Below are 27,208 nucleotides of genomic sequence, written 5' to 3'. Positions count from 1 at the left end.
TAAATGCGGTAATTACTCTCTGTAGGAAGTGATTGCAGCTGGGAGAGGCTGCAGAACTTTTGACCTAAAGAGAACTTTGAAGGTTTCTGAGTTCTCAAAAAAAATTCCGCCCCACAAACACACTTACCTTGGGTTTGTTTACTGTTTTTTTGCTTACTTGAGGTATATCAGATATTCTGAAATGAAGAAAGAAGCTGACATTCCAGACATAGCTGTCAACTTTCCCCCTTTTTAAAGGGAAATTCCCGTATTCCGAATAGGATTCCTCGCAAGAAAAGGGAAAAGTTGACAGCTATTATTCCAGAAAAGTTGGTATTTGGAGAATGGGGAGCGGGGTTTAAAGTTCCTGATGCTGTGTGTTGCCTTATGATGTGGGAGGATAGCGGGTACTCATGAGGTTTAAAATATTATTATTATTATTATTAACAATAACAGCAACATCTAAACATTAGAAACTATAGCTACTAAAGAAGGTTTCCTTGCACACAGTGGTTGTTACCTTGTCTGCCTCTTTCATTAAATTAACATGCCGCCTGCTAATTAATTCAGGATGTGATGATTACTGTGGAACCTGAGTCTCTGGTGTTAATAGAGAAGTCCTGAGCCCTTTACCTGAGTAATCTCTTATAATTAAAGAAGGAAGCAATGAGGATGCACTCTGGGTTTTGCAGCAGGGAAAAGTTAGACTTCCTTATCAGGATGTTTATTACAGCATAACCTTCCTCAAAACTTTCAGGTAAAAGATAAACACCAGCATTTGGTGGAAGGTTCTGACCCAAAATGCACACCTGAGATCAAAGGTCACAGGCTATTAGTACAAGTTACAGAAGAATATCTATGTTTGTCTGCTACAATAAAAAAACTTATAAAAAAAGAAGTTGCATCAGCTTTCAGAGCCAGGAACTAATTGTGAGATACATTAAATGGAACAGCTTTGGATATTTAGTAGGTAGGGAGGAGAGGTTACCAGTATTGTGGTACTTATGGACTCCTGTTGAATGTCTGAAGCTGAGGCTCGGGGGGGGGGGTTCCCCCATTGGGAAGTGTTCATAGTCTAGATGGAGAACAGAGTGCACACATTTGTCTGTGGCAGAAAATGTGATTCACAAACTCTGGCCCAGATCTCCTGTTGAATCTCTCAGGTGTTCTAATTAAATTGCGTATATTTATACGCATATGTGTATTCTCTCTCTGACTTCAGCCAATATGGTGCTCCCTAGATAATGAAGGACTACAACTCCCATCATCCTAGAACCCCTGGCCATGCTGTCTGGGGCTGATGGAAGTTGGAGTACAGAGACATTTGGAGGAGCCATGTTGGTTACCTTTGTTGCACATACTCACAGATAAGGAAATGGAGATACAATAGTGAGCCTAAGTTACGTTACAGTCTCCCCATACATGTTGCTAAAAGCAACTGCTGTGTAGTGAGCGTATTTTATTGTATATGGAGATCTCTAGCATGCCTGAACTATAAGAAGCTATACATTCTATTTAGAAGTACTAACTATGCCATCCTGGCCTGCTCCAAGGCTGCAGTGAATAGGAGATGGAGACACAAAGCACAGTGGGTGCTAGGAGGTAATTTCTGGCATCATCTCCAGGGCAGCTGTAACTTGTGCTGACTGCCCACACAGTGAGCAAGGTGAGAACGAAAGATAACAGGAACTGGGCTGCAAAATGATAATATAATACATTTTATCATGGATTAATTCAGGAAGGAAGGGTGATGGTTATCTATGAATCTTGAGAAATTGCTTCCTTTGTGGCGTGTGGCAGAAAATTAATCATTTTAAGTGTTTGGTCTTGCATTAGCTGTTGATATTAAATTTCAGTTTGTCTGATGGCCCCTGTTTCGGGAAGCTGTGCCTTTCTTTGTGTGGGTTTAAGTTTTGGACAGAAATTGGGAAAAGTGGAGACACTGGAATGGTATTGCTAAAGTCAAGAACCATGCCTGTCTCTTCCTTGGGGAAATTCTCTGTTGGTGATGGGACATGGTATTTCAAATGCTCCTTAAGGTAGAGGGGAGTGACTTTCATTATGCTATTTGTCTCTTGAATTATGCAAAGCTGAACGAGGCATGTACATGTATATCAGTAAGTATAGCTTCTTAAAATGTTGTCTAGGATACTGTAAGCCACCTAGAGAATGTTGCTATTGGGTGGCAAGGGAATCTTAAATTATACTGTAGATTCCATTAGACTAGGACAAGCCTCTTGCATAAACCTATGCCTCTATTTGGATCTTGGTCATTGTTAATTGGGCATTTTCACAAACTATTAAGTGTTCAGATGTAGAGCTTTACATGCAAAATATCCTAGGTTCAATCTCTGGTATCTCAAGGTAGGGTAAGGAATGTCTCCCATCTGAAATCGCGGAGAGCTACTGCCAGTCTTTGTTGACAAAGCTGAGCTAGATGGATTAATGGTCTGACTGTATAAGACCCCTTCCTATGTTCCTGTAACCCGTGAAAACCGCTTGCCAACATATTTCTCAGTTGAAGCACAGTACTTTTGACTATATGACATAATTAGATGGTGCTGGATATTTTGCAGATTAACCAGGGAAACCTGAGATGCAACATATTGTTTTGGACTGTGGACAGAATGCATTATTTTTACATGTTACACTTTCCTGGGCAAAGGAAGAAGGGAATTGCTTGCAGGAGTGATCTTTGAATTAGAAAATGTGTGCATTTTCCATAGCATGGCATTTCTCGCATCATATTTTCTCATATGCAGACGGCACCACCCACCCATAGTGCAGGATTCTGTGTGTGTGTGCTGTGTAGAAAGGGCATTTCAACAAGCTGTAAATGGGGGCTTTGTATCCCGGGAGTTTTGGGTGTACTATATGAACAGATGCAGGAAAATCTCATATGCAGGAGGTCCCTTAGCAGTGAATGTGATGCAAGCAGTTCCTAACAGGTGTTATTGCTTTCACCCTTCAGATCAGAGGCAAAATAACTAAAGATACTGCAGTAATTGGTCTAGATAATATGGTGTCTTTCGGAGCAATAAATATAGTTGAATAATTACAGATTCTGATCCCAGAGCAGGACTAGATCTCGTCATTTGCAACTAATGCTGATGGAGAGATGAGCTACTTCCCTCACACTGTTCTTGAAATCATTAAGTTGTAAAATGGCCTGTGAACCTGATCCTCAGTTCAGGAGAGTACAAAGGTTGACAACTAAAGCAAGCCTTCTTGTGCTGCAAGTATGACACATTAACAGAGGTGAAAAATGAGACTCTTGCTCTCCAATTTAGCTTCAGTAACAAGCTCTGCCAAAACCCAAGTACACTATAAATTGTTGATGGTGGTTATTTTAACATCCCTCAAGTGTCTTTCAAGGATTACATCATTATGTCGATAATAAAAATTAAAAATATATATGCATTGTTATCTTTACTGGCAAGAGAAAGATTGGAATAAAAGCCAAACTGTTGCATGTTTAATTAATTAGAAAGAGTTTTAGGCTGTATTTTTTAAGGGCAGAAGTCCTCTCAGGGTAACTGACAAGGTAAAAATAAAACACACTCACAGCATACTTAATAAAACCTAATTTATGTAAGGCATGCTCAGTAGTATAAATAATCTCTCCAGGTTTAGTCCTGGGGGAAAATTGCCTTTCTGAAGCATATCACCAAATGAGAGACCCTTTGTAAGAGGAACAGGTTATTCACACTGTGTGATGACTGCTGCAGTAGAGCACATAAGGAACTGGCCCGGTTGTCTGAAGGGGTCTGTGCCATTCCGAATGGTTTTTATCAAGTTCTTATTTTTATCAAGTTATTATTGAAAACCAACGGAGCATTGCAGTGCTTAAAACTTAGTAGGCCAAGGCGGGAGTCTTGCAAAAAGTTCAAAACAAAAGAAATGATGCAAAGCCTTTCTGACTTCAATTTACCCCACAGTAAAAGAGGTTTTCTTTTTTAAATGAGAGTGTTTTTTTCGTTGTTGTTTTTGTAGAGAGGCTTGCTTTCCCAGGCAGTTTGCTGTTTTTTTCTTATTGTGGATAGCTGTAGGCAACTTTGTAGACAATGCACACGGAACAAAGTTTCACAGAAAGATGGATAAACAGTAATTTAGCTGCACCCTTAGTTGTATTTATTATGAGCAGCATGTCTGTTAAAAATAGAAAAGAAAAGAAAAATGAACAATATCATAGGAGGGCAGGGGAGAACGTAGCCAGTGTTACTGATTACGTCAAGAAATCTTGTCAGGATGTAGGTAGCTAAAGCTTCTAGTGAAGGGCAGCAGTTCTCTATGGTTGAAAACAGAGGTCTTTCCCACAGTTGGTAGAGCATGAGAACCCAGGGTCTGGGTTCGAGTCTCACATTGGGCAAAAGGATTCCTTCACTGCAGGGGGTTGGACTAGATGATGCTCATGGTCTCTTCCAGCTCTACAAGTTTATGATTCTATGATTCTCAGCCCCACCTAAAGATGTTGGGGATTGAACCTGTGGTATTTTCCATGCTTCTTCAGGGATATCTCCCTTTGGGGCACCCACAACATTAAAGCAAACCATGCATGGGAGAACCTAAGGCTGAGAGCAAAGTGGAAGTTGATTATTGATTCCCTCTCTTGAAGGGCCACTTGGAAGGGTCAGCTTGCCTTCTAGAGTGTGCCTGTATCAGGAGGCATTTGCCGTCGGTTGTCATTGTGCCAAGTTACCCGGTGTGATGATCTTCTTCTGGTTTGAGCATGAAGCACCTGATACCAGGTAGTAGCAGGTGAAACTCGTTGACTATTAGCAGCTTGGCAGCTGGGAACTGGCAGCTCTGCCCATTGGGACTTTGCATTGTTACACAGTTAGTCATAGCTGTTTTCATTCTTAATCAAACGCTTTCAGGGTGGGGCGTCCTTGGAAGGCTACTGCTTGCCTCTCTCTTTTCTTGCCTAAGCAGGGAGGTAGCTGCCAGGCCCTGGCCCTGAGGGCTACTGTGCCTTGAAAAGGGCAGAGCAGCTAGAATTCCACCCTGTGTAGCTTTCCCCATGAAATGTTTGCAGCGCTTCCTAAGGGTACTGGAGAAATCTCTAAGCAATTCTGGCAGCATGACAGCACTATGACAGGGGCCAGCCAAGAGGGGGATTTCATGGGGTTTTATGACTTGATCATAATGTTCAACCTGCCTCTAGGACACAGGTTCCCAAATTTATTTGGCCTACCACCCCTTTTTCATAAAAATAATTACTTAGCGCCCTCCTGGAAATCTACCTTCTTTAAGTGAATGAACAGAAAGATGCACTGACAAATTTGTGGTTTTTTTATGTGTCTATATTTCTACCTATGTCCTACAACATAGTAAAGGAAGATGCTATTGTAAATAAGACACCTTGAAGCTTTAAATTATAAAATTACTTATTAAAATCAACCATAGTAACATAGTGCATTACACACAAAGGATAATATTCAGGTAGGTAGCCATGTTGGTCTGACGAAGAAGTATCTGAAGAAGTGTGCATGCACATGAAAATTTATACCCAGAACAAACTTAGTTGGTTTCTAAGGTGCTACTAGACAATTTTTTAATTTCGAAAGGATAATATTAAAATAAAAAATGCTTGTTAAGATCTGTCGGTGGACTTGACCACTGATTTTGAGTTATAACCAGCATTTTGTGTGTTTATTTGGAAAATAAAGTAATCACGGCGACTTTAACTCTGTGTTACATTGGTAAGCATAATTACAAAACAGATGAAGCATGTATGGATGGTTTACAAAAAAATCTTCTTTCTTTATGCTTCTACCACCCCCTTATTTTTATTCAACCCCCTGCCCCAGTTGCACCCAAGGCTACTACCACCCCCTGGATTGTTCCAGCACCCCCCTGGGGGCGTATTGCCCACTTTGGGAAACAGTGCTCTAGGCAGTTGCTGACCAAAGTAATGATGGATGGATACTCCTTTCCTGCCATCCCAGCAACTCACCCATTGTCAAATTAGCAGAAAGACCCTGACATAAAATGTGTCTAAGAGAGATGCATTGGTGAGACACTCATGTTAAGTGTTATAATAATATTTATAATAATAAATATACTCACTTTGATTGCATTTGTCTTCTGTCTCTTCCTGTATGGATGTTAGCTCATGAGGAATTTTTATTTTTCTTGGACACATGAGCCTACAGTCTACCTTGTACTTCACTTACAAAATGAATTGTTTTAAAATGGCCATGCGATGGCATTTACCGTAACTTACCTAGAAAATTAATAAACTAGATAGATAATGAGAATGGGAGGTGCTTGATATGCAAAGAATGAAAAGGCGATGCTTTCCCACATGTGGTGAAAGTCTGCGAAGGCAACTGAATATGAGGGGATGGTGGTTAGTGAAGTGAGAATTGCCAGTTGACTATCATATTAGATCCTTTGCTATGCCAAATTTTTGTTTTTTTGTTTTAAAAAGTATTCCTTTGGATTGACAGAGACTAGGCTCAATATTGCCTAAAGTGACCAGCAGTGACTGTGGACAGAATTTCTCTACGCCTCATTATTGGAGCTCATTTTAACTGGAGGTGCCAGGGATTCCATGTGAGACCTAATGCAAGCAAAATAGAGAATCATAGGCTGTGCTTTTCCACTGAGTTGTTGACAAGTAAAGGATGGTTGTTTTTCATGAATACACATTCTTTCCAGTATAGGAGGACACTGCAAAGAATGTTTGCTTTAGGAGCTTAGCACAATCCTAATTATGCTGACTCAGAAGTAAGTTCTACTGAATTCGGTGGGCTTCCTCCCAGGTCAATGGGGTTAGAATCGCAGCTTTAGCTTATCTGTCAAGTGAAAGGTGAGATCCTATTGGCTTCAGCAACGCAGGCTTAAATTTCATTTTAGAAAGCTAGGTAATGTCACAGCTGTTGGGCAAGCCTACTCTGCAGCAAGCATTGTGCTTATCATTTTGGAGGTGAAGAGCTGAATATTACAAACAGGGTCCCTGTGTGGTACAGTTGAGCTCTCCTGAGGGATCTGTATAAATCAAGACTGGGCCAGTATCTAGGGCATCACATGGATTTTACAACAGAAGTACAAGAACTTGACAAGTAAAACGAAAGTGTTAGAATTAATATGTACTGCACTCTGATTAGCACTGATTTATTCCTACACTGGGAAGAAACTCTATGAAATAAAACATTCGGTTTGCCATGTGATTTATCAGGGAAAGGTAGCCATCCACATATAAGGGTTAGCTGTAGGGTGCCCCTGGTGACTTTGTGCCAGCGGGGATGGAAATTTATAGGGCAGATCTGGTGGCCTGTTTTTGTGGCATAGTTATTTTATCCTCCAGGTTGCAATGAAAGCCCACTCCTCCCCATAAATGCAGGCCTCCCCCTTTCATCTGCATCACACCGTTCAGTCCTTGTTTTTCCTGGGATGTGACAATCTCGAGAGCTAGCCTTTTCTCTATGGAAATTTTTATCGCCGCTTGTGGAGGATAGATTACAGTATAGATTTATACTCTGTCTTTTAGGAAATCTCAGAAGGTGGCCTGTGAAGATATAAAAATGAAAAGCAGCAAAGCTAAAAAAAATAGTTTGAAAAGCAGGTTTACCCATCCAGTTTTAAAAATAAGCAGGTTGACCCGTCCAGTTTAAAAAATAAACTGGGGGAAAAAATACCACGGATAAAAACACGGGCCTGGTTCACACAACACAGTAGACCAAATTATACAGTGCCGCAACTGGACAAACGTGTTGGCTCATGGAGAGGAGGTCACAGGCACTTTGTTGGGTATTTTTTTTACTTCCATGCTGCGTTGAGCTAAGCCAATATTTGGCAGAGAAACTTTCTCAGACCCAGACTCATGGTTAAACTTTTTCCTCACTAACCATGGGCAGTAGCCAAGATTTGTTGTTTTTTTAAAAGCACCAGAAAACAGGAGGAGCTTGGTGGGCTTCTCCATGGAAGGAGCTCCTAGCTGAAGTGTCACTGCAAAAAGGTCCTCTCTCGGCCACTTGCCAAACGAGTCCAGATTTAAAGGGAGAACAGAGAGCAGGGCCTGAGATGGCGATCTTTAAATGCTGGCTGGTGATTATGGGCAAAAGCAGGCCTTGAGGTGAGTATCCCTGACCATATTAAGGTTTAAATGTATGTAATAAAACAGGTTGTTCAAGAATTTGCTGGTGCAGTTGTGCTAAATACAAGATAAGCTGAATTCATTTTCTTTAAGACCGCCTTCCTTAACCTGGTGCTCCCCAGATGTTTTAGACTGCAACAGCCCCTGCCAGCACATGAGTTGCAGTCTAAAACATCTGGAGAACACCTGGTGGAGGAAGGCTGCTTTAAGGCACTCTGTGTATCTTCATGTAGATGACAGGTCATCTTCTAGCATAACATACTAAACTTTTTGCAAGCACTGTGGGGATATATATATATATATATGTATACACATGTGTACACACACACACACACACACACACACAAACACACACACACGTAGATGAGAAATGATGTCATTTCTGTCCCAATGAGAGTCATGGCAAGGAAGGTGTGGAACATGAGGGAGAATAAATTTCTGTTTATTTTCTCAAGACTTCAGCAGGGCAAGAAGCAATTAAATCACAACTGCCATACTCCTCCTCACCCAAATGCTTAATCTCTGTTGCTTAAAAATATAGCTTGTATTTGGCCAAACTTGTTTCAGACAAGGTCATTATGAAGCTGATGTGGAACATCCTTATCTTCCCCAGGCAAGATGTTGAATGCCAAAGGATATATAGTCTGTAGCGTTGACAACAGCCAGCATGAGGACTAATGTAGGCTTCCTGACGTGTGTTGTGATCAGGCAATTCTGCAGTGCCGGGCTTTTTAGTTGAGCAAACTTGTAATTACGTCAGTGTAGATTTCATAATAAAACCTCTGCAGAAGACTCAGAAAGTTCATTGATCCTTAAATTGATGGGGGTAGCCAACTAGGTGCCTTCCAGATACCAGGGACTCCAACTCAGCCCTGTCCATTGGCCATGCCAGCTGGGGCAGGTAAGAGTGGGAGTCTGCAACATCTTAAAGGCACCACATTGGCTACCCCTGTTGTGTGGCCTTGTTGTGGAAAAAATAGAGCTCAATGCATTTTTAAAGCAAAGTTGGGCCGTTGAGAATTAAATAACAGGTGCAGTCCATTGGACTCTTAAGTGTGCTAATCCCATTACTCTGTACTGTTAAATATTCATTGGATTAGATACTACAGTTTTTAAAAAAACTTGTTTAATAGTAGAAACTTTTGCTGCTTTAAACTTGGGTGGTGCTGGGAACAGAAAGGAGGAGCTTGGCTAGGGAAAAATTACTGAAACATGCAATATGTTAAAACAATATAATTTTAGTTATTCAGAGGTCTGTTTGTATTCTGTTTTGTGGTCAGTGCAGGAGTGGACAAATCACTCAGTTTCAAATCCTTCCAGTTTCCCACTTTTTCTGATCTTAAGTTCTATGTGTCCCATTTCCACATACAAGTACAAAGTCCCCCTCTGCTTCTAATTGTTCCTTTTTCTTCATTTGCAATTTATATCATTCATAAACAGCTGAACATTTGCAAAGTTTTTCATGAAAAAAGTTTGCATGGAAATTTACACACACCCTAATAAAATCCATGTTTGTATATCATTTTCAGACATTATTTTTCAAGCACTTCTTACAAATGCATGCATTTCTGTATGCATGATTTGGCTGGAGAACTTCATCGCAAAATTCAGAGGAGTTAAAATTTCGGTTTCAAAGACCTGTTCACATATTCGTTTGAGAAGAGCAAATTTTGTAAGTTTGCATTAAGGTATGAGTGGAACAGAGGTGCCCCCACCTCGGTAATGTGTAGGAATCATTACTGTTTTGTAGTTTTGCCGGTGGTTCTTGGGCATCCTCATTTTGTTCTCTCTGACTTCTGAAATTTCGCTCATCATTACTCACATACTTGTACATCTTTGGAACTATTCCCCCCCCCCCCCCGAATTATTTTTATTGTAAACCAGCCTAGGAGTTATTGAACTGAAGGGTGGTATGAAAAATAACTAAAATAAGTTGTATGTGGTATAAACTTGTGTTTCATCCCCCACCCCTATTTTTCTGTGAAGTGTTTATATGGGGACAGGAGAAGTCTCTGTTGGTTAGGTTATTTTTTCTTTCTTTTTGCACTTCTCTGTATACTCCTTCAAAGAAAATGAGTCAGTTTTGTGGTACACCTCAAGTAATGTAGGAGGGCAGCACCAATAGGCAACAAGCACAATGACAAAAGGGAGGGGTATTCCCAAATCTTGCAAACCAACAGTTGCCTTTTTGGATCTTGGTGTATTTCAAGCCTTACTCCTTCATGGAAGTGGGAGGGGAACAGTTGCTTGCTGGTTATGCGGTAAACTCTAAAAAAAGGGTGTGCTTTACTCATTGACCTGAGAACCAGGAGATGGCTTCTCCAGTCTTGCAGGTGCTGCTGTGAAGCATACTTAGATTTAAAAATACAGTGGTACCATGGGCTACAGACACTTCAAGTTACAGACGCTTCAGGTTACAGACTCCGCTAACCCAGAAATAGTGCTTCAGGTTAAGAACTTTGCTTCAGGATGAGAACAGAAATCGTGCATCAGCGGCGCGGCAGCAGCAGGAGGTCCCTTTAGCTAAAGTGGTGCTTCAGGTTAAGAACAGTTTAAGGTTAAGAACGGACCTCTGGAACTAATTAAGTTCTTAACCCGAGGTACCACTGTAATGTGCAGGAATAGGTTTCATTTAAATGAGTTTTGCATAAATATCAGAAGCAGATATACGATGACCATTTGCCTCTACTCTCTGTATGCGATTCTACTTCCTGTTTGAGATAAGTAGATGTGAGTACAGTTGGCATAGAAAAGCATTTAGTTAAAAGTGCTTCATGCAGAATGTCGCGTCTCAAGGACACATTCAAGGAAAAGCAGCTTGTTTTGAAGTGGCAACCCTCATCTTTTACTTATATCTTTATCAAGAAGGCCGAGTGGGTAAAATTGTCAGCTGCTTTAGAATGGAACATGTTTAGTCTTATTTCTTTAGTTTTAAATGATGTATAAATGTAATTCTACCTAGCAGTTCTTGTTTTTTTTAAATTAAGGGATGTAAGATATGCATGGAAAGGGAAGAGCTAGGGGAGCAGGGGTGAGACTAATCGCAATGGCTCTGGGCAAAGGGAAGTATGGTGTTGAGGTGGGTCAGGCTAGGGAATTGTGGTTCCTGGGGAATCGTGGTTGTCCTTATCAGCCAGCCCTTGGTTCTGCAGCTGCTGTTGCTCAGCTCTGAGTTGTGCCCACCTGGGTGCTTGGTGCTGCATTGGGGCAGACTTGAGAGTCAGGGAGGGGGAGTTGCTGTAGTCTATAGAGATTCCATCTCTTTCTCCAGGCTCTCTGTCCCAACTGAGATGGGATCTAGAGTGTGTGTTCCTGGCATTGGGCAATTGGGACAGATTAGGGATTCTGCTGGTTTAACACCCGCCTCACTGACAGAGATGCTCTCGGAGGCAGTGTTGAAGATTCCCAGAATGCTGGTTTCAACATCTCTGCCGAGGCTACTGGCTCTGGGGTGGCTCAGAACTTCGTGGCTGCCATAATGACCAAGGGGCTTTTTCAACATCAGTGGCCCAATGGATGTGGCAAACCACACTCTGGGCCTTGTTTTTTCCCCCCAACTGGGCAGGAAGAGGGTGATCTGAATGTGGGGGAATTAGTCCCTTGTCTTGGCCAGATCACTTCCTTTTGAGGTTTAGGCTTTCAGCACCTTACAGCCTCTGCAGAGGTGGGGGGCCTATTAGGATGGTCTGCTCTCAGATTATTGGTTTGTTTTTGTTTTGTTTTATTAGACCTTTTTGGGTCTCGTTTTGTATTTTTATGTTGTGAACCACCCTGTGACCTTCGGATGAAGGCAGTATACAAATTTAGAAAATAACAATACTGATACTAATAGATTTCTTCTTCTGTTTTTGCACATAATTTGCCAGAATAAAACCAGTTTCGACACCAGTTCTATAAGCAATTCTTCCCATACGTCTGCCGAATAAGTATATTTGCTAAGGACATTTTGTGGCTTACCTAGCTTTACCCTGTAGCTCTTCTTTCTCAGTCAGGTAGAGCATGTACTTGGTTTCCTCTAATGGCCTCAAAGGCAGAAACACAATATTTCAGCCTGGTAAATTTTTAATGAAAACAGACTAATAGGACTAGGAGATCCTAAGAGGCAGATGAAAACCTTAAGCCGTTTTAGTCCATCTGCTGGAAATAAATGGAAATCTCCTTTGCATTTTAAGCATGGAATGCTTAAAAGAATAGCAAGTAGGCTTTTACAAGGATAAAATTTCAATAGTACAAAAGTTGTGGAAGAATCATCTGTGTTCTTGAGTTCTGTTTATGGTAGGGTAGCATGATATTGAAGAGTGAAGACTATCCAGGGACTTTTCCTGTTTGTTTTGGCACAACTAATCTCTCAGGATAAATCTGTCTCTGGTGAGAGAACTAATTTGAATTGCATACAGTGTTGAATATATTAGTCAACATTACTGAAAAAGTAGGTTCTTTGAGGCAGAAAACGGATCCCCATGGTGGCAGAGGAAAAATACACCTAGAAACTACAACTTGGAGAAAGAGAGAGAGAGAGAGAAGAGAAAAACCACAATCCCAAATACACTTTTCTTTGGCTTTGTGGAATCTAAATGAAAATTTGTGGCTGGGCCCTAAGCATGTTTCAGTGGAAATAAAAGGTGATCTCTAACATTTAATCATACTCATGGTAAACGCTTTGAAATCCACGGACTAACATTTTTATAGGATTTTCAAGTGTTTACAGAACTTCACATGCATTATATTGTTGCATTCCTTACAACAACTCTGTCTATATTAATATCCCCTCATATTGCAGATGCTGTGAAAGTAGCTTGCCTAAAGCCCCTTAGCACAGGTGAGGTTGAAACTGGAAACTTCTGTTCTTTGAGGTCATTCCATGTAAATGGCTGCTGCGATTAGCTGCTTTCCCATCCTTCATGTGGACTGTCATAACGTTAAGACTAATATTCATTATTGCTTTTAAATGAACAGCTTGTATTTGTGAGATGTGTTCACTCGTAGGATTTTGATTGGAAAGAGTCACAAATGTACATTGCCTGATATTACTTTATTTGCCCAGTGCCACATAGTGTATTACTTAAATTAACCCACAGGGTGAATCCAAGAATAAAGTTAAATGAACTCTGCTTTGAGCAACTTGGACAAAGGACCAATTCAAATGTGATGAGGAAAACCATGCCATACTCATAAAATCCAAATAAATATTGAATTTGACAGAGAACCAGCTTTATGCTCCCTTTAGTGTTCTTTGCTACTGTGAATATGATGTTTTCTGAAAAGCTTGTATTTGAGACCTTTTACTGAATGTAACCTATGTCGAAATGTTTATTGAGATACACTGGATTAGTTTGTCAATCCCTCTAGACTAGCTTTCCCCAATGTATTACTACAGCATGGCCAATGACTGGGGATGATGGGAGTTGTAGTCCAAAACATCTGGGAGGTACAGTTCTAGGCTGTCATTGGAAGACTGATTCAAAGAGGAGAAAGTACATTGGCTCAGTAAGCTATGTAAAAATATATTGTGTGCTTTTTGGGATACTGGACAACTACTTCCCCACAGTCAAATGAGCCTTGTACTTTGCCTTTTGAAGAGCTGCCCTTGGACACATGGCAAAGCTCTTCTGAAATTGAAAAAAAACTCTTAAAAGCCATTTGTAATATAGTGTGTGGGGGGATCTACTGTTCAAAGGAGAGGTGAATATATTTAAAAAATCCCATTGAGCATGCCCAGATCGCTGAGCACACCTAATGTAGTTCTTTGGATCTTAGCCGTTGTATTTAAAACATTGTTTTAATATGTTGATATATAAATATTCTTATTTGTGTACTGTGTGAGAAAGAACTGTCTGTTCTTCTTGGACAAAAGCAGCATTGAGAGAATGCCCATGCATTATTATTATTTTTTAACAAACATTTGTTTGTACTTTTTGAATGACAAACTTAATTAAAAACAGTTTGTCCTGTTATGACTTTGTGTGATCTTTATCAAATGTGTAAAATAAGAATAGTCTTCTGGTCACTGAAGTGATTGTGTAACCATATGATCCTTTTGGATAGGATTAAATCCCTGAATATATATATTTATATTACTTATAAAAACAGTAATAACGTTTTATTTGAAATGGTCACTCAGCAACCAAGTCCTAAATATTTATGCTTAATACATTTGAGGCAGTGGTATTGGCAATGCCAGTCTATCACTGTAGCTTGTGAGAATGTGCTGGATCATTGACTTATGTTTCCCATTCTGAGTGTCTGATGGCTAATATACAGTGGTTTTTAAATTATAAGAATGAATTCACTTTTCTGTAAATGAAGAAAAGCAGTGAAGCAGACTCCCACACCTGAGTACCCTCCAGAAGTTCTGGACTCACAACTGATCAGTCCTGACCATTGGTCATGCTGGCTGGGGCTGATGAGAATTCAAATCCAGAAGCATCTGGAAAGTACTTGTTTGAGGAAGGTTGTGCAAGAGTATGGGCAGAAACTTTGCAGTGCAATGTATACTTGGGCTTCCTTAGTAGACAACCATTTTTAGTAATAACTCCTTTCATTACTAAATCTTGTTGTCGAGAAATGCCTACATATTAAAATCTACCCAGTTTGGTTCAGAGTGATTGGCTGTTCTGATTAATTTGCAAATCCCTGACTCGTCAAGTTACTTTCATGCAAGAGGTATGCTTCCTGGGCATGCCCAGTTGTAAGGCGAGTTAAATAGCACCTGTTAATGACTTTGAAACTAGAATAACTCAGAACACCCTGTAGCACTCCCATTGAAAAGAAATGAAATAATGTCGTAGTTGGAAGTGATCTATCTACATTTTGTGTTACTAAGTGAATATAGCAACTTTTAAAAAAATGCTTTATTTTGCTGTTTGGCTGTTGGGAACCATTTGGGAGAAGTGCTAGAAAGAAAATAAAATGTGGGTTCCAAGCTGTATGGACTGTTCAGATAATACAACAATTTCTTTACTTTCTACCTTCAGAGTGCCTCTTCCATGTCAGTTTAGCTGCTCTGTAGTTCTTGTGTGTTGTTGAATGTTCCAGGGCATGCATCTAGTTCTCATGGAGCCTTGACCATGCCTGACACGGCACTGCCAGGCAAGGAATGTCCAAAGTGAGGAATCAACTCTTTATAAAAGCACACTTACAAGTTAGGAAAAGGCAGGTCCATCAGTCCCCTGTCTTTCAGCTACTCCTAGGTGTGCACCCAATGAGGCAGATGCAGCAACAGAGAACCCCTCCAAACAACCTCAGCTTCTATATCTTCCCCCACCCAAGCTGCACGCAAGCAGGCGAAGACTATACCTGCATGTAACCTGTTTCTGCTCCTCCCTCTTCAGTCCTCTATGGTCTTGGGAGACAGTGGAGCAGGAGAGGTGGGGGCAGGAGGAGGAGGTGGCATGGAAGCCCTAGACTCTATACCAGGCTGACCTATCTCTCCAAACTCCTGCACTTGTTCTTCACTCTCCAAACCTGCAGCTTCTCCTGCTTCTGACTCATCTCCTGGCTGCTACAGGCTTCCCCAGATCACTGATTCCTTCTTCCAAGACAACACCCCTTCTCCCGGTTCCCACTCGTACCCAGCCACCACTCCTCAGCGTCCAGACGGTCCCTGGCATTGGGCTACCTTGTGCATCCTGGAACACATCCAATGCTTCTTGGTGGCTGTATATTGTAGATTCCACAATGTCGAGCAAGACTGATAGTGGTAGACAAGCTGTATGTCAGGGCAGCTTGTCTCCTGGGGTGACTGTTGATAAGCATCAAATGAATACCTTGGAAATGACTTCTTTAATAGATCCATGAGTTACAAATAATTGTCTCACTACCCTTTGATCTGTCTTTACTTTTAATAAAGGGTGTGGCCACTCAGAGGTAATTTGAGTCACAATGAAGAGTGGGTGGAAGCTCTAGGCCCATTATTATGGTGTCAATGGGTGATCCTTACTTACGTTAATAGCTTTGTTTTGGTTTTCTGGTGTAAGTGGGACTAGACTGTCTGAATTGATCTGCGTCTTGTTGCCTATCATGAACGACTTGTAATTATTGCAGGATGTAAGTCATCTTCTTAGAATGTCATGTTGGGAATAGCTGTGTATTCTCAGAGTGATAGTGAAGAGAGTTTTGCTCAGCAAATGTAAGAAAATTGAAAGTTTGAATGTGGATACGAGCTTTGGCTTGGGTGGTGATTTGTCTTCTGAGATTGCAACCTCCTCCAAGAATTGAATGTTTAGGAGCTTAGTGTTTCAAACAACATCCATGCAGATCAAAATTTTATATATAATAAGGTAACAGTGTGCAAATGCACATAAAGTTTATAGTAAGTGTTGGACCTGACTCCCTTTCCCAGCAGTGTATTTGTCATATTTTCATAAGGTTTGTTGTATAAAAGAGAATCCCTTGTAGAAGATAGCTTTAAAAGTTTGAATGAAATATTGGAGTGACTTCTTGGCTGCCCTAGCCCTCCAGATGAGGGATAACCAATGGGGTGTCATCTATAAATTATGGACTACAGTTGCTGTCATTCCTGGCCATTGTGAATGTGCTCTTACAGCCACAGAAGGTTCCAGTTTAACAAGTATAAGCCATTTAAGTTTGTTTGAAGCACATTTAAGAATTATTTTGGCTTTATTCTCCTCCCTAATGGATTAACAAGATAATAGGTTTAAATGCAGCAAATAACAAAACACAGAGATGCTGCGGTGGCTGACAGCAGTTGATCTAATTATGTTTTGGAGAAAGGTTCTAGAGCCACTGTTTTACTCTAGGGGAAAGCATAAAAGCAGCAATTAATTGGGTTGTCCTGATAAGGGACAGCAGTGGAATAATTAAAAATGTTTACACACCACGCTTATTTTTAAAGCAATCTTTTTTCCATTTTGTTCTAGACACAGTCTAATGTACACTTTAAATAAACAACTGTCCCTCGGCTACCAGCTTGCCAGGGGTTTTGCAGATGACTAGTGGTGACCACAGTTCTTGGTTGATCACACAAAATGAGAGTCCCTTTCTCTTCTGTAGGCTCTTTATACATCACAGAGAACTCAGACGCACAAGAGGTCTTATTTTGTTCTCGATAGCAGAGTCTCTGCTTCTGTTCTAAGTTATTTGCACACTCCCAGGATATCTGGGGTAACAGAGGAAGAGGGGTTCAGTTTCTCACCTCACACTGGGGTTTGGAGAGTCTCAGAAGTACAAGGCGGGATTCCCAAGTCTTGTGTGTGTGCAAGTGGAGTCTAGGGAAGCAAAGTCCATGGTGACACCAATAATGACTGGTTCTTCCTCCCAGCTGAAATTTGTGAAAGCCTGCCAAAAGGTTGGTCACTGACAGGAATTACAGCGGCTTCCTGCAGTCTCTTTCTGCAATAATCTTTAACTCACCAACCATGAGGCGGCATGGATTTCTGTGGGTGTGGAATAGTTGTATACAGTGGTACCTCAGGTTACATATGCTTCAGGTTACATACGCTTCAGGTTACACACTCTGCTAACCCAGAAATAGTGCTTCAGGTTAAGAACTTTGCTTCAGGATAAGAACAGAAATCGAGCTCTGGCGGTGTGGCAGCAGCAGGAGGCCTCATTAGCTAAAGTGGTGCTTTGGGTTAAGAACAGTTTCAGGTTAAGAACAGACCTCCGGAACGAATTAAGTACTTAACCTGAGGTACCACTGTAATGGGTATTGGGACCTCATGTCCCTGGGACAAATGTGCCCCTTCAGCCCTCTCTGTCTGGCCCTTGGAATTTTCCCCAGGCCACAATCCTCACTTCACACCCTGAGCGTTTTTGCCTGGCTGGAATGGTGTCCATGAACTCTGATAATGCCTCTTGCTTCTCTTCTTGCTATTGGCACGTGGCTTTTAACCAGAAGGGAAAGCGGCCTTGAAGTTTCCAGCCTCTGCTGTGTGACATTGAATGGAATGTAGGTGTCATGGAGATGGTCTGAGTCATGTTATGGCTGCCCTGTGTAGGGCCCTTGCTAATTGTTCCATATGGCACCTGGAAACTTTTGACATCCTTCTATATATACATATTTGGACGCTACTGTCATGCCCCCTCCATTTTCTTCTCCTCCTCCGTGTAGAAAACACCCAGCCTCCCACTTATTTCCTTGAATATTTAGCTGTCAAGGCCAACTGCTATCTTTTTAGTTTGGGGTGTCTCTTCCCTCCCGCCTTAAAAAAAGAAAAAAGATTTTCACCATAGCCATTACGATGCTCTCAACTGAACACATTCTGCAAAAATTGTGTGTAGATGCAGAACTTAGTTTCCTTTCCGTCTTGCCAGAACTTAATTTCCTTTTCCTTTTGCCTTAGTATGTGTATTTGGTGCCGGTGCTCAGCGCTAAAGTATTAAGAACATTTGTAACCAGCTTAATATTAAGGAAAACATTCTTTTAAGTGATGTGAAAAGCTCAGTATATAAAAACAATAACATAAAGCAATTAACCCCAACATCACTATAATAATAATAATTTTTTAAAAATTTAAATACTTTTATTATTGATACTCTACCCATCTGGCTGGGTTGCCATTATCTATAACGGCAGATAAAATTCAAGTCAGAACGACCAAATGCAGGATCCAGCTTCAATAACTAAATTTAGTGGTCAGGGAAAACTTGGACAAAGAACTAGGTCTTTAAAAGACACATAAAACAAGCAATGGAAGAAGCATTCCCATATAGCAGGAGGAAGAACATTCCAAAGGGCAGGGGCAAAAGCAGAAAAAGTTCGTTTCCGTGTCACTGCCAAATGACAGTCCATAGGGCATAATTTGGCCAATGTGGGCTCCTCTTGCTCATGTGAAGTGAAAATAGATGAAAGTGCCTCTGAGCAGGTGAAGAGTGCAATTCCCTCATCTCCAAATAATTTCAGCACACGTCGGGGATTAGGAGATGAGGGCATTTTGTTCCAAGGGTACTTTTCCAGCTCCATTGCCTCCTTTTTAAAAACAGAAATCGAGCATTTATATGAGCACACTTTTGTGTTTGCTTTGTTAATCTTTTCATTAAACCGGCAAGGGAGGGGAAGTAAGTCACCGGTAACTATAGGTTTGTATGTGTGCGCAAATCCTAATTTGCTGCTTCTAAATGTAGTCCTCATTGTGAGCTCGCCAGAAAAGTGCGAAGTCATTTAACAAGCAGTATTCCTAATCGCATGGGTGATGCAACCTCTTTCCTGTAAGCTGCTCTCTAAAGGCCACTGTCACACCTGCAAGACAACACCTACGAAACATGCCACTATTGTAAGCAAGCTCATGCATTTACTGCGCTAATGATTATGTTGCTAATGCTAGTGTTAGCCCAGGAAGCTGTGTTGACTTAGCTGTGGTTATGGCATATCCCAAAATGTTTAGGGGTAACTCTCGTTTTCCTACTCATATTGAAATATTGAAACTTAGATTCACAAAATGTTTAGGGGTATGCGTAGCCCTGCCCCCCCCCCCCCCGGAAAAAAGCATTTAGAACACATGACTTCCTGTAAAGAATTCTTGGAACTGGAGTTTACCCATCACATAGCTTCAATTCCCAGCATGGAATTCTCTGGGGGAAGTCATGTGCTTTAGATGTTTGGTGTGTATGCAGCCATGTCTACGCTCAACTTTTACCATGGGGTAAAGTGTTGGCACAAGTGTTTCCCTGCCCTCCCCAGTGCCAAGGTTTAAAATGGAATTCTGTCCTCTGCCTGTTGCTGACATAAATTGGAGACAGGCAAACTTGCTGCATGATGGGCTGCAAGTCATGTGGTGACTTTCGCTTCATAACGTAGTTAGTGAAGAGCAACACTTTCCGTAAGAATGTGGTGAAGCGAACACTTAAAACTGGGTCACAGGCTGGGCTGCTGAAGAGATGAAGCTCTTTATAGTTGGAAGTTGTTGGAGCGACAGTGTCTTGAGATGGCTGGTTGACCAGTCATCTACCATATGAGATCTGAATATGCATAGCAGAATTTTCTGTATGTGATCATTCCATTACTTAAAGCCAAGAGCTTTTTATTTTTTACCCATTTGAATCCTTTGTGCCTCTTCCTCCATTCTGTGTTAGGGAGCTGAATAGATGCAGACTGTGATGGACGAGTTCCGGAGAACTTGAAAGCTTGCACCCTGTGGTGACATTTTAGCCAGCCTAATAAAGGTATTCCGGTAAAGTGGATTTTGGAACTTCTGTTATAGGCCAGAGTGTCTGTGTTTACTTTTTGCATTACCATTTATTATCTACCAGGTCAAGTCTATACCTGTTTGGGAGGAAACTATATGCTGCCACTGGGGCTGTTATTGGTACAGTTCTATTATTCAAAGTCTTTGTGTCTGATTAGGCTTTGAGACTGGCAGATTTCTTCATGAATGCCCAACCCATGGGCTTCAATGAGCTTTATCCTGGTTTCTCAAATAGGTGAGGAACTGCCTGACATAATCCAAAAGTTATTATGTGAAGAGACTTTTCTGGGATCAGTCCTTCATTCCATGTATTCAGTATTTTAACAGGTGACCTTTGGTAAAAATAGTGATATGGTTGGTGAGATTTGTAGATGGCATCACACTGGAAGGTATTTTTAATTCATAGCAGGAGTGGCAAGCTTATGTAGGTTAAGATGGAGTAACAGAAAGATAGTGAAATCTTGTGGAAGAGTGTATATTGTGATGGATTTAGGCACTAATGATAACCTTTGCTTTTTGGTTAGATCTGCTACCTAGGAACCCAAAGCTATCTAATAAGCTATCTGTAGCACTCATGTGCTACAGTGGCAAAAAGAAAAAAGGCAAATGTAGCATACTGGATGCAGTAGAGCATTAAAAAAATGTTCAGATGGCAAAGGCTGCAATTTGCTGAGATTTATGTGCAGGAATGAATCCTCTTGATGTCATGAAATTACTGCTTGTAGCGTCACCAAACGGATGTGCAAGCAAGCGCCAATTTCCAATGGGAATGCATTGCTATGATTTCACTCTTGGAAAGATTTGTAACCTCTTCCTGTTCATTATACAAAAATTCTTTTAGCTGTGGGAAGATAAATAGAAAGAAGAGGGTATGAGTTGTACAGTCATACCTCGGGTTGAATGTGTTTTGGGATAAGCGCGTTCGAGTTGCGCTCAGTGGCAACCCAGAAGTAACGAAGCACGTTACTTCCGGGTTTTGCCGCTTGCGCATGCACAGACGCTCAAAATGACGTCATGCGCAGAAGCAGTGAAAAGCGACGTGTGCGTGCACAGACGTGCCATCGCTGGTTACGTTTGCTTCTAGATGCGAACGGGGCTCTGGAACGGATCCCGTTCGCATCTAGAGGTACCACTGTACTGTCACTCGGGCGATAGCCGATGTGATGCCCTGCAGATGTTTTTGAACTCTAGCTCCCATCAGTCCAAGCCAACATAGTGAATGGACGGAATTATGGAATGAAGTGTTTATAAGAGCCAAGGTAAGTTTGTGCATGTACTGTAGATCAGTTGATTCCCAAGCACAAATTTCTACATGGTTGCAGCCCATGGGATCTATAAAGGATTTTTACAATTTACTCTTTTATGCCATAGTATACTTGACTTTCTTCAGCAGTGTTCTATTCTGGATTGTTTTATTTGATGTTTTAAAGTAGATCATAAACCGCTTTGAGACCCCCCCCTAAAAATACAAAGCGGTATAGAAATGAAAATAAAAATAAAATTTCAGCTTAATTTAAAACTATGCTGCTGATCAAATCGCCTTTCAGCTCCCATTATATCCCCCACTCTCCTCTCCTTAGACCATTTGATAGACCAAGTCAGCAGCATTAGATAAATAATTTAGTGCTCTTTTAATAAATGTTTGATATTAGAGCTAGAAATTGCAGCCACAACAGAAATCACTTATTACTTGCAGTAGGATTGCTCAAGTCTTAGGATAATCCAAGACACCCTACTAAAAACAGAAACAATAACGTAAGTCATGAAACTGTGCATGGCTAAATAATATATGAAGGGTCAATATTTGATTGAATATGCCAGTACAAAGACAGTGTAAGATACAATGAGAGAATGTACGGAAGTAAATAATCACATATTGTTTTCAGGGCTTCTACCCACCCACGCCCTGACAGTTCATCAGCATCAAATCTATAACTGCCTCTTATTTCTGCTAGCTCTGGATATAATAGACATAGGATTCAGTTCTGGACTGGGGTCCACTTCTTCCGAAAGAACAGGTGTATAGTTTGGTGGTGTTCCTAGGTCCATCTCAGCCATTGAAAGCTCAGGTGTCCTCTGTGGTGAGGAGCACCTATTACCAGCTTAGGTTGGTGTGCCAACTATGCCCTTTCCTGGCTAGGGATAGCTTAGTCATTGTAATCTTAAAATTGGACAACTGTAATGCACTCCATGTGGGGCTTGCCTTTAGGATTGGTCTGGAAGCTGCAGCCAGGGTGTTGAGCGAAACACTTGAGCTCTCACATGTTACACCTGTGCCAGGGCAACAACATTGGCTGCCAATAAGCTGCAAGCCATGTTAAAGCCCTGAACAACTTAGGATCAGGTTGCCTGAAAGACCAACGACCCCTGTGTAGACCTTCAAGTTCACTTCGATAATCTGGGGGACAGGCATGTTCTGCTGTTTCCCCTGTTTTGTGGAATGTCCTTCCCCCTGCGATATGTGAAACAGTTGCTTCAGACATCTTGTAAAGACTTACTTTTTGCCCGGATTTCCTGTCACCCATAAAATTGGACCCTGATTTATGTGTATGAAACTCCCAAATCTGTTTTATTTGCTTTTCTGTGCTTTCATATTGTTTTATTGATTTTGGCTGTATTTCTGTTTTAATGGATACTTTATTTATATTGTTCAAAGTGTACACCGCTTAGAGGTTTTAAAGATCTTAAGTTGTTTAGAAACGTTTTTAAATAAAACCAAAACCAAACCATAATGCCTTTATCTGAGGTGCAGGCTATTTTCCAGCCCAAGAACATCTAAGGGATGTTATCCTGTTTTGACAGGATAAATGTTTGAAGCAGTGAAAAGGTATACTTTTCATATAATATGCAATTACATGTGGAATTCATTCTCAAAGGATAATGCTATACAGTACACTATTCTTAATTAACAGGCCCAAAGAAATTTGACTGGTTCACTCAGGTTTTAGATAGCTGCCTGTTTGTTGGCTGTTTCTCACTGAGTTGCTGATCAGAGGGCACACGTGCAATGCCATTTTCAGTGATTCAGATATTTACACGTGTTGGAATTATCAAGGTATAAAATGGGGATGGAGAACCTGTGACTTTCCTGATGTTTCTAGACTACCATCAGCTCTGACCATTGGCCATGTTGGCTGCGGCTGATGGGCATGGGAACATCTGGAGGGCAGATGCTTGCATAGAATAGCATCTAAAACGATCAGTAGTGAAATACGTCCAAAATAATAGTGTTTGCCGGAAGTTATGAATAACTAATCAAAACTGAAATATGCTTATGATAGATGTATATTTGTACCACAGTATTGTGGCACATGCTTAATACTGAATTATGTTTGATATTTGTTTTATAAATAAATTTATAAAGTTAATCATAGGTTACCATTAGGGACACACCCCATACAAGATATCATAAAAGTACAATACAGTTCAAAACAAAATTAGACACATTAATTGGCAGCAGTGCAGTTTTTTAAAAAAGAATCACAGGCCCCTTTATTAATTTATTAAAAACAAATTAAGGAAACAGTATAGGTTCCAGTAGTTGAAAAGTTCTATATCGTAAAAGATATGGTTACCATATTTCAAAACGTAAAAATCCGGACACAAAAGTTGTTGAGCTTTGCTTTTTTAAAAAAAATAAAATAAAAATCTCTCCCCCCCCCCCCATGACGTTTTAAACCTATTTGTTAGGGAAATCTCAAAAAAACAACAACACACACCACAAGAACCACACTTCCTGTATGGGCTGCCATACGCCCGCTTTTCAAACATTCCACCTGGACGCCATTTTCGATGGACAAATCCCAGCTGTGTCAGGGAAATTCCAGATGTATAGCAGCCCTGTAACAGAGCTCTGTAAACTCATAAAATAAAGGCTTATGACTCTACTGTGTGTAAAGGCACAGTTTGAGGTGCAAACAAAAATATCCTCACATTAGGTTGAATTGATAGTAAATAAGAAACCATTGCAAACGCCCTGGTTTAATTTCAGTAGTGTATAATAGCTCAATTGTTGGACACAAATGTGGCATCAGGGAAAGAAATAGTCTGTTTTGTCAATGGAAAAAAGGAGTCTCTTGAGTAAACAAATGAATTCAAGATCTGAAGTTCCTACTTTGTGGAACTGGAATTTAAGAAGTGGCTACTTCCTCAGACAACTGACTGACCTTTTATTGTAGGCCTGGTGGTTAAGAGATTATACATTTTAATTTCAGGGTAGCTTGCTTGTGCAGCCTACTTGAACATCTGGAGAAATGGCAGTGTGTGCCCTGGTAACAATGTTCCTTTGGTTTTTGTGGTTGTCCGAAATGAATGTTGTTCTCCAAGTACCGTATGCTAAAAATAAATCAGGGGCTAGTGAAAGTCATGGCCTCTTTAGATCCAATACACTTTCAATATTCTAAAGAGCCATTACCATTCATAGCATTGGATTTTTAGTGTGTGCAAAATTTAGGAGCCAGTTAACTTCTCATAGGCACCTAGTTAGTGGTAAAAACTTGCTTCTTGACCTCTGTCGTAACCTTGGAGCTACTGTGGCTACTGGATGCTTGGAGGTTGGATAAAAAGTGGAGCCCAAAGTTAAGAAGGAATTGAATATATTTCAACCTACAGAAAATGTGGCTTATATCTGATTTGTACAGTTCTAAATAAAGAAATAAATATGGCCACCGGCCAGGTCTGACTGAATACAGATGTTGTTCAAAAGGATTTGCTCTATGTTGCTCAGCACACATGACCAGGATAATCGGGTGTTGTGAACTGCTTGGAATGTAGCTGAAGGCTTCCAAGTTAACATAAACTGGACTTGACTTCACAGTGTAGAGCCACAAACTTTCATTTTGCTCATGTTTAATACTTAAGGTTCTGCAAGCTTTAGTTTTGCTGGCAAAAGCTGAAGTCTTTCTTCTGTCCTTGCGATTAATAAGGCCATTTACGGATTGAAAGCATTTGCAGGCATCTCTGGGGTTTTTTTGTGGTCTGGAAGCAGGGATTCTATACATTCCATATTATTTTCCCCTTGAGTTGGGGGAAATGCCCATACAAAAATCCAGAGCTGTTTTGAACTTTATGTAATGCAGAATGAGATGGTAGAGTGCCAAACTGTGTATGCAGAGATTCATTTTGTGTGTGTTTGTGTTTGTGTTTGTGTGTGTTACTGCTCTTCTATTTTTTTTTTAAAAAACAACAACTGTGCATGTAATAAGTTAGCAGGGAGAGGACTGTTCTAATCTTCCCCCTCCCCATATATTGGTTATATGCAGAGTACTTCTTTCTGATTGGACAAACATTTAAAAATAATCATACACAACCCATCAGCATTCTGAAATAAGGCAGAATTCCACTACTGCATTCTGTGGCTTGGGTCTGGCACCTGTGGCCCTCCAGATGTTGTTGGATTCCAACTTCTGTCAGCCTCAGCAAGCACGCCTAATGATCAGGGATGGTGGAGGTGGTAGCTCAGCAACATCTGGAGGGCCACATGTTCCACATTTAGATGATTTGAATGACCTACGATGAGCCTTGGGCTTGTGTGCTCCACTATCCTTTCTCCCAATTCATATGTAAGGGTAATTGGTTTAATCCAGCTTTGGCTCTTTTCCTGTCCACATGGGCAAAAGAGGAGAGGGGAAGACCACATGTGAGCCCTGACGTTGCACCTTCTTTTCAATCATCTCTAAGCCACCTTCTGAACTGGAGCAAGGGAATGTGTAGAATGGCTTTTGGATTCCAAATTTATAGACAACTCCAGAGCACCGGAGATCACAGTTCTTGAAGCCTCTTCCCAGAGGCTGTGGCAGTTACGACTTGATGCAGCTCTATGGCTCCTTCGATGCAGCGGCCATGTTCAAACCATGGTAACATTTGGGCACGTGTTTCTCCCAGTTCTGCCTATATTCCTGTTCACCTCAGCCCAGTAGGACCAGCCCAAGCCCATTCTAATGCCTGAGATGAAGAAAACGCATATGGTAGCACCCTTGTCCTCTGTGGTAAAAACCAGAATGCAAAATTCAATTAAATGAGGGGAGGTATCTTGTCAGTAAGATACTGTCTAACATGCGTTGCTTGAGGCAGCTGCCTCACAGGAGAATGCTTTTGCTATTTGACAGGATTTCCTTCCTCTAGAAGCAAATACAGCCTTATTCCCTTTCCACCTCTGTTGTTGAGGGACTGCTGTCGACTGTCGCCACTCTTGTGGGAATGTCTCTGATCAAGCTGAGCTTGACTCCTATCACCTCAGTATGATTTCAGTGCCTGTTATGGCTCTTTCCTCACACGTAGGAGTGAAAAATCTGCTTGTTTGACAGGCCTTTTTAAAGGAAGGATACGTGAGCCCTTCCTGTCCAATGTAGCTCACACCATTATTGCCTAGCGATAGTGTCTACATTTGTGCACTGCTGCAGGTTAATAAAAAATAAAAGGAAGGAAACTACTTTGAGGTAATCGAGGTGCTTTTATGACTGATGACTGGCACTTTGTGGCAGAATATTTTCTAACTGATTTATTGTGTCACAACGTTTCATCGCACACACAAATCTTACAATAGGGTTTTGTTTTTGAGTGACACAGAAGTTGCCACAGCTGGGAATCAGAAGAATGAAACAACCATTGAGGGGGGGGGGAAGAGGGGCAAGATCCAAAAACAGTTTAAATACAGTGGAGTTAAAAGACTGTGGCATATTCACATGAAGGCATGGGCAGTGTCAGTCATGTAATCCAAAAGTTGGGATTGGCCACTCAGTGCATGTATTCTCCATGTGGTAGTCTGTCAACACCCTGTTCAGAATTCTCTGCCTTTATGTGAATATGTACATTTGTGGGTATATACAGTGCTTTTTTCGGGGGGGGGGGATGCAGGGGTACGCATACCTCTAAACATTTTGTGAATCTTTGTACTTTTGTCCATTTACTGTATTTATTTCCCCCAATTCGAACTATAAAATGGTGATTTTCTTTGAGTCAAAATGAGAGTACCCCTAAACAT

General features: G+C 41.0%; 1 protein-coding gene across 7 annotated transcripts in view; it reads left to right on the top strand.

Moving 5' to 3' along the window:
- MYO6 (myosin VI) overlaps positions 1 to 27,208 on the top strand; it is a 105,238-nt gene that overhangs the window by 840 nt on the left and 77,190 nt on the right. The gene's annotated exons all lie outside the window — the stretch shown is intronic.

The sequence above is a fragment of the Podarcis muralis genome, chromosome 3, assembly GCF_964188315.1.
Source record: "Podarcis muralis chromosome 3, rPodMur119.hap1.1, whole genome shotgun sequence".
Lineage (NCBI taxonomy): Eukaryota > Metazoa > Chordata > Lepidosauria > Squamata > Lacertidae > Podarcis > Podarcis muralis.
This window is presented reverse-complemented; position numbering and strand designations above follow the sequence as displayed.